General features: G+C 46.7%; 1 protein-coding gene across 5 annotated transcripts in view; it reads right to left on the bottom strand.

Moving 5' to 3' along the window:
- The window catches only part of SLC37A3 (solute carrier family 37 member 3), a 68,398-nt gene that overhangs the window by 57,500 nt on the left and 2,088 nt on the right, over window positions 1–8,810 (bottom strand). The window contains exon 1 of one of the 5 annotated variants that reach the window (XM_017880358.1): window positions 4,967–5,052. The exons of the other annotated variants lie outside the window; for them this stretch is intronic. The gene's annotated coding sequence lies outside the window, so the exon portion shown is untranslated. Of the gene's footprint in view, window positions 1–4,966; window positions 5,053–8,810 lie in introns of those variants that run through there. 5 annotated transcript variants of the gene reach the window in all.

Here is an 8,810-nt window from a genome sequence, read left to right as displayed (position 1 = left end):
ATATATATTTATATATATATTTATATATATATATAGTGGTAAGATTCTTGCCATCAAATAAAATCCAGAAAACCATTGGTGGGGCTCACACCTGGAATCCCAGCACTTTGGGAGGCCGAGGCAGGCGGATCACGAAGTCTGGGGTTCGACACCAGCCTGGCCAACATGGCAAAACCCCATCTCTACTAAAAATACAAAAATTAGTCGGGCGTGGTGGCAGGCGCCTGTAATCCCAGCTACTCAGGAGGCTGAGGCAGGAGAATCGCTTGAACCTGGGAGGCAGAGGTTGCAGCGAGCCAAGATCATGCCACTGCACTCCAGCCTGGGCAACAAGAGTAAGACTCCATCTAAAAAAAAACAAAAATCCAGAACCATAACCTTCTACTTTCCAAAGCAAGTTCACAATCACTAACTCATGTGATTTTCGTAGTGAAGTTTTTCTTAGTCCTAGAGGACTACCCATCAAAAATGGTAACTTCCAGAATGGAACACAATAGTGAAACTGCCTTTGCAAAACTATAACTGAGGAAATTATGACAGTGAAAGAAATCAGAGCTAACCGGCTCTACTTGCTTCTAACCCTTAAGCTGTCCTTGTTCATTCCTGGGCATAGGCTGAACTAACTTTAGGAAGGAATTCAGTTCATGGTTTGACTCTGAAACAAAATTGATAACAGACCCCCTTCTCGCCTGGGGTCCAGTCTGCCTTTGCAGGACTAACCAATTAGCTACAAGATTAGAAATTACAATTTAGGGGTCATGCAGCCTCTGGCTCCAAGGGTCTGAACCTCCCCAAATTGCTCCTGGGGAAAACATCACTATTGTAAAACTTAAGATCAGTGCTTGAGATATTTTGCAGCCCCTGCACTCGATGGACCAGCTGACACCACCCAGACTGGTAATGTGGCTCAACCAGCTCTGCCATCCCACCCAGGAACAGAAGGCAGCAAGAAAAACTCTCTTCAGACTCCGATGACTCCATCTCCAACCTGACCAATCAGCACTCCCGACTTCCCAAGTCCCTACCCGCCAAATTATCTTTAAAAACTCTGATCCCCGAATGCTCCAGGAGACTGACTTGAGTAATAATAAAACTCCCATCTCCCACACAGCCGGCTCTGTGTGAACTACTGTTTTGCCATTGCAATTCCCCTGTCTTGATAAATTGGCTCTGTCTAGGCAGCAGGCAAGGTGAACCCATTGGGCGGTTACAATAGTGTGCAATCACTGCTTAGTAAAAGATGACTTCGCACTGCAGCAACATGTCCAGAAGGAAGGCAATGCTGCCTTCTACAACACTGCTTTGGGATATAAAATTTCCCCCAAATGTTATTTCTATTTTGTTTTTTGTTTTTTTTTTTTTTTTTTGAGACGGAGTCTTGCTCTGTCTCCCAGGCTGGAGTGCAGTGGCCGGATCTCAGCTCACTGCAAGCTCCTCCTCCCGGGTTTACGCCATTCTCTCGCCTCAGCCTCCCACCCAAATGTTATTTCTAATTTCACTTTCTATAGTGGTATTTACAGTCCTTTCCAACCCAAATATAAAGCTGTTCTTCAGAGGCCAAGGCAAGAGGAAAACTTGAGGCCAGGAGTTCAATATCAGCCTGGACAACAGACCTTGTCTCTATAAAAAATTTAAAATTTTGCCAGATGTGGTGGCATGTACTGTAGTCCTAGCTACTAGGGAGGCTGAGGCAGGAGGATCACTTGAGGCCAGGCCTTCCAGGCTGCAATGAGCTATGATGATGCTACTGCACTCCTGCCTAGATGACAGAGGAAGATCCTGCCTCAAAAAAACAAAACAAAACAAAAAAACCCAACTGTCTCGTATGAGGAACTCTCTGAAGAAAGTCTACTGCAGAGTGGGCAGGGGAGTGGTCAGCAGGAAAAGAGATGACATACGTGAAGCCACCACACACCCACTCTGCCCCATTCATCTCTTGTGCCCAGCCTTCCCACACACCCCACCCCCAGCCCTTTTGACCACGCTATCTGGAAACAAAGATACACAGTTAGCAAGCCCCCTATCCTTGCTCTCTGGAAACCTAGTTACGTGGGTAGCAGGCACCATATCCTTACAAGACTCCGGACACTTCCGATACCTTCACTTCCCCTAAGGCCTCTCAAGAGGGGCAATCTTCCCTCCGGCAACCTACATGCCTCAAGGACACAAGGGGTCCAAGTTGTCTTTGCTCCCCAAGGCCATTTCTGGAGCGTCTTCCTGCCAAGAACCCCCTTCTTTGAAACTCACACCTTGGGGCTCTATAGCCGGCTGTTCCCCATAGATGTCAGAGACTGATCTCCCCCGCACTCCTGAGCCACGGTCACCCAACCTCCATCCCCACGGCCAAGTGGATAAGTTTCCTCCTCAGTCTCTCAGTTCCAGTTCTCTTCACCACCACCCTTCTCCTCCATCCCCCAATAAAAACCCATGCAAGGCTGAACCCTGGTAACCGGATTTCAAACCTTCTACTTCCTTTCCTTGCAGATCACTTACCTGAATACACCACACCTCAACAGTCATTTGACCTCAACAAGGCTCCCAATTCAGTAGCCTCGTTTTTCCCTTATCCAGCCCTGTCCTGTCCTCATTTCCTGCCTTACCAACTTAGAATCTACAGCGCGCTTCCTTGTCTCTGTCCTCCTCCTTCCCTGCACCCCAGCAGCTGAGTTTTGCCACAGAAAAACCACTAGAGCAGGCTGATTTCACTTTTTAGATTCAAAACCACAAACCTCAAAGGGCATGCAACACTGCCCAGCAAGCCCACTACACTTCCAAGGAATTTTGCTTTCTCAAACTGAGACAGCGATTTCACACTTCTCTTTTTAAACTTCCAACATCTTTCTCTCCTCCTTCCTAGGGTATCATGCCTTTATGTCAACAATTCCCAGATTCATGGCTCTAACTTAGACCCTCCAGGATCCAAATGACCACTTAATATCCCTCCATAGATCTAAAACAGAACTCTTAGGCCAGGCTCAGTGGCTCATACCTGTAATCCCAGCACTTTGGGAGGCCAAGGCAGGCAGATCACTCGAGATTAGGAGCTCGAGGCCAGCCTGGCCGACATAGTGAAACTCCGTCTCTACTAAAAATACAAAAATTAGCTGGTCATGGTGGCATGCGTCTTGTAATCCCAACTACTTGGGAGGCTGAGGCAGGAGAATCGCTTGAACCCGGGATGCAGAGGTTGCAGTGAGCTGAGATCAGGCCACTGCACTCCAGTCTGGGCAACAGAGTGAGACTCCGTTTCAAAAAAATAAGATAACATAAAACACAACTCTTCACTTCTCCCTCCAAATCTATCCCTCCCATGTGGAGTTCTAATTAGAGAAAAAGGAGTCAGGCTGGTGGGATCAAGGGAAACCAAAAAGAATAAGCAGATAAACTAAGTCTGCCTTTCTTCGTGGTCCAGGACACACATCCCTTCTGCGCAAGTAACTTACAATCTTCCTGCACCCAGTAATCACCAGACGCTCAGCTGATAGAAAAATGCAAGTTAGCTCACTGCAACCTTATCGTTATCTGTACTGCACAAAGCCCTCTTCAGCACGCAGCACCATCCTATAAAATCTCCAGCAAGCCTTCATCTCCTTGCAGTCAGCTCCTCTCCTGCTGACCTGCCTGCTGCTTCCTTGCAAACATACTCTCCTACCTTCTCTAATAAATCTGCCTTTCTATACCTATAACTGTCCTGGCCAATTCTTCTCACCGCCTACAGCACCAGCCCAGAGAGTCACTGGTCACTTGCAACATTTTGGTGGCCTGTACGGGAAACTCTCCTTAGGGAGAACCCTCTCCCCTCCCTTTCTCTTTCCCAACTTGGAACCCTCAGTGGACCAGCATCTAAGCAGGAAGATAACTGAAGGTCCTGGCTGGAGCTACACTCCAGTGGGACTGAAAGGTGTCCATGTAACCTCCACCAGCCCAGATAGTCGCTAATGACCTGCAACATCCCTTGGTATTCCCCATCTCAGCAAAGGTACTGCCATTCGTTACAGTCAACCAAGGTAACTACGAGGTAGCCTTTACTTCTTTTCCCTTAACTTCTACATCCAATCCATTACTAAATCCAGTCCTTTTCACCTCCAAAATATATCCCAAATCCCAACATCCAGCCTCTTGGTTCTAGTCCTCTTCACCGCCACCCTCTCTCTCCATCCTCACTGCTATCGCCCTAAGATAAACCACCAGCAGCATCTCCCACCTGCCTACCTCGACAGGTTCTGCTTAAAATCCTTTACTGCCTTCCCAAGACTCAGATAAAAACACAGATTCTTTGCCACAGCCTTCAAAGCCTGTCTAACCTCTGCAGGTAAATAGGATGCTTAGGGCTGGGGAGGGACTGGGCTGACAGATGGGTTGGTACAGATGGAGGAGGAGCCTGTCGGAGCCAATAACTAAACTGCAGAGGTTGGGTTTTGTTTTATTTCATTACTTTTCAACTGGTATTATATACCTAAGGTATAAAACTCAAAGGATATGGCTTGGCGCAGTGGCTCACGCCTATAATCCCAGCACTTTGGGAGGCTGAGGTGGGCGGATCACCTGAGGTCAGGAGTTTGAGACCAGCCTGGCCAACACAGGGAAACCACATCTCTACTAAAAATACAAAAATTATCTGGATGCAGTGGCATGTGCCTGTAATCCCAGCTATTCAGGAGGCTGAAGCAGGAGAATCACTTGAACCCAGGAGGTGGAGGTTGCAGTGAGCTGAGATCACGCCACTATACTCCAGCCTGCGCGACAGAGCAAGACTCTGTTCCAAAAAAAAAAAAAAAAACCTCAAAGGATACAACTCCCTCCTGTGTTCTCAGTCCACCCTGATCTCCTAACCAATTTTTTCATATCTTCTTTCTTTCCTTCAGGGGCACAATCTGTGCCTCTGCACACACACCAGGGAGAGCCCCCAAGATCACACATGCAAGCACACAGCACACACTATCTGCTGTGCATTTTCTTCACTTACCAGAGGTTGGAGGTCCATCCATATAAGCACCCGCAGAGCTGCTGCACTTTGCTGAACACATGTGCCGTCCTCCCTGACATGAACGAATCTTTAGATATATAACCAGTCCCCCACTGGGCAGCTGGGTGGTTCCCAATCCTTTGCCAGGCCACCTGGTGAGGATCTAGCCTGTCTCCTTTCTACTTTGCCCACCTACCTCCCACCCTCACCACCACCACTGTCTCCCCACACCAAATCCCTCTCCTGTCCCTGAACCCATCAAGCCTCCTCTTGCTTCGGGCTTTGTGTTTGCTGTTCCACAAGAGAAGTGCTTTTGTCCTGCTTCTTGGCAAACAGCTTGCTCCATTTCTTGGCTAGTCAATGAAATGTCACCCCCTAGAGTGACTTCCCTGATCACCCTATCTAAAATGGTCTCCCCTGGTTACTACCTCTCTCATCTCTTTCGTCATTTCTTTCCTTTAGAGCACTTCTCCCAATTATCTGGTCTAACTGTTTCCATGTCTACTGTTCATCTGTAAGCTCCATAAAGGCAGTGGCTCTCTCTGTCCTGAGTCCCACAGCTACATCCACAGGACCCAGCAGAGCACTGAGAATGATCAATAAAGATTTTTTGGGCCGGGCGCAATGGCTCACACTTGTAATCTCAACACTTTGGGAGGCCAAGGCAGGCAGATGGCTTGAGCCCAGGAGTTCGGGACCAGCCTGAGCAATATGGTGAAACCCTGTCTCTATAAAATCACAAAAATTAGCAGAGCATGGTGGTACACACCTGCAGTCCCAGCTACTCGAGAGGTGGAGGCGGGAGGATCGCTTGAATCCGGTAGGTGGAGACTGAAGTGAGCCAAGGTTGCACCATTGCACTCCAGACTGGGCAACAAAGTGAGACCCCATATAAAAAAAAAAAGTTTTTTTTGAATCAATGAATTGGCTGACTGATGGCAGAACACTGAATGCTTACAAAGTACCAGGTACCATGCTAGGTACCTACCACACATTACTGCATTTAGTTCTCTCAGTATTTTACAGATGAGAAAACAGATATTAGAAAGTAATCTCTAGGTCTGGTCCAGTGGCTCACACCTATAATCCCAGCACTTTGGGAGGCCAAGGTGGGAGGATCACTTAAGCTCAGGAGTTTAAGACCAACCTTGGCAACATAGGGAGACCCCATCTCTACAAAAAATACAAAAATTAGCCAGTCGTGGTGGTGGACACCTGTGGCCCCATCTATTTGGGAGGCTGAGGTGGGAGGATCACTTGAGCTCGGGAGACTGAAGCAGCAGTTAGCCAGACTGCACCACTAAACTCCAGTCTGGGGCGACAGAGCGAGACTCTACCATAAAAAAAAAAAGTTTTTTTTTGAGACAGGGTCTCGCTCTGTCACCCCAGGCTGGAGTGCAGTGGCATGATCTTGGCTCACTGCAACCTCCACCTCCCAGGTTCAAGCAATTCTTCTGCCTCAGCCTCCCAAGTAGCTGGGACTGCAGGCATGCACCACCACGTCCAGCTAATTTTTGTATTTTTAGTAGAGACAGGGTTTCACCATATTGGCAAGACTGGTCTTGAACTCCTGACCTCGTGATCCACCTGCCTCAGCCTCCCAAAGTGCTAGGATTACAGGTGTGAGCCACTGCGCCCAGCCCTCAAAAAAATTTTTAAAAAAGAAAGCAATCTCTCCTAAGAGATGGAGTGCACATTCCAACTCAGACCTAATTCTAGATCGTATGTTATATCATTTAAGGGGAAAGGTTAAAATAGAAAATACTCCAAGCTGGGTAAAATACAGTAGTTAGAGCTATCATACCCTTCATGCATTAAAAAAGAGCTATAAAGCCGGGCAGGTGGCTCATGCCTGTAATCTCAGCACTTTGGGAGGCCGAGGCAGTTGGATCACGAGGTCAGGAGTTCAAGACCAGCCCAGCCAAGATGGTGAAACCCCGTCTCTACTAAAAATATAAAAATTAGCTAGGCGTGGTGGCAGGTGCCTGTAATCCCAGCTACTTGGGAGGCTGAGGCAGAGAATTGCTTGAACCCAGGAGGCGGAGGTTGCAGTGAGTTGAGATGGCGCCACTGCACTCCAGCCTGGGCAACAGAGCAAGACTCTGTCTCAAATTAAAAAAAAAAAAAAAAAGAGCTATGAATAAATAAAAATAGGCTGGGTGCGGTGGCTCACACCTATAATCCCAGTACTTTGGGAGGCCGAGGCAGGTGGATCATTTGAGGTTAGGAGTTCTAGACCATGGCGAATATGGCGAATATGGCGAAACCCTGTCTCTACTAAAAACACAAAAATTAGCCAGGTGTGGTGGTGGGTGCCTGTAATCCCAGCTACTCGGGAGGCTGAAACAGGAGAACTGCTTGAACCCGGGAGGTGGAGGTTGCAGTGAACCGAGATTCCCCTGCTGCTCTCCAATCTGGGCAACAGAGCAAGACTCCGTCTCAAATAATAAATAAATAAATAAATAAATAAATAAATAAATAAATAAATAAATGAACTAGCACATCTAAACTCAGAGGTATACACAAAGGATGGGAAAAATAAACATCTTACTGGTAAGAGTGGTTCTCTTACACACTCAAAGGAGAGGGGCATTAGATGGGCAATTATTCACCTCCCAGACTTCAGTTTTTTTGTCTGCAGAGTAAAAAGATTATGTGTATTCAAAGTGTAAAGAAGAATGTGGGAAATTATTAAATGGATAGTTGAGTTCACCATTTTTACAGTATTGCATATGTTACAGTTCAGCATCTCAATGCTCACACTCATACAAGTATCTTTTTTTTTTTTTTTTTTCCAATGACCGGGTCTCACTCTGTTACCCAGGGTGGAGTGCAGTGGCGTGATCATAGTTCACTGCAGCCTCAATCTCCTACCTAGGTTTAAGCGATCCTCCTGCCTCAGCCTCCCAAACCCCTAGGATTATGGGCGTGAGCCACTGCACCAAGCCACAAGTATCTTTTTTATCCCACATTATCTTATATGAAGCCATTTACTTATACCGCATAAATCCTTTTTATTCATAACTCAAGTCTTCCTGTAATTTTTCTCTCTTCTTAAACTGTCTCATTACCACAGACATAAAATACCTGGCATTTATCTGTAAATATCTCTCATCTTATTCCAGGGTTTCCAAAACCACATTCTTCCTCTCTGTTTTTGGACATATTTCAAAGACAACTAGTTTTCAAGATAAAAATCTTTTCCTCTTCTACACAAAGGATTTATAATCTAGTTAATGGTCACTGTAGTGACATGACATTAACACTGATGAACAGAGACAAATCAGAACCTTAAACAATGAACAAGGCAGTTGATCCTGACAGCTAGAAAGCAGCAAGACACTGTTGACTTAACTTTTATAAAATTGTTGTTTCCGGGTCACCTTCTCAGGCAGAGACTGGAAATCAAAGACTAATAGAAGAACGGTGTCATTCAAGAGACAAGCCAGGTATGGAATCTAAGACCCTCCACTTAAGCAGCTTCTCTGAATCTCAATTTCTTTTTTTCTTTTCCTTTTTTTTTTTTTTTAAGACAGAGTCTGAGGCCAGGCGTGGTGGCTCACGCCTATAATTCCAGTGCTTTGGGAGGCCAAGACAGGCAGATCACGAGGTGGAGATTGAGACCATCACCGCCAACATGGTGAAACCCTGTCTCCACTAAAAACAGAAAAGTCAGCCGGGCGTGGTGGCGGGTGCCTGTAGTCCCAGCTACTCGGGAGGCTGAGGCAGGAGAATCACTTGAACCCTGGAGGCGGAGGTTGCAGTGAGCCGAGATGGCGCCCCTGCACTCCAGCCTGGGCAACAAGAGCAAAAACTCCGTCTCAAAAAAAAAACAAGAAGAAGA

The sequence above is a fragment of the Rhinopithecus bieti genome, unplaced genomic scaffold (assembly GCF_001698545.2).
Source record: "Rhinopithecus bieti isolate Rb0 unplaced genomic scaffold, ASM169854v2 scaffold_11401, whole genome shotgun sequence".
Taxonomy (NCBI): domain Eukaryota; kingdom Metazoa; phylum Chordata; class Mammalia; order Primates; family Cercopithecidae; genus Rhinopithecus; species Rhinopithecus bieti.
Note: the sequence above shows the minus strand (reverse complement) of the source record. Positions and strands in the feature narration are given on the sequence as shown.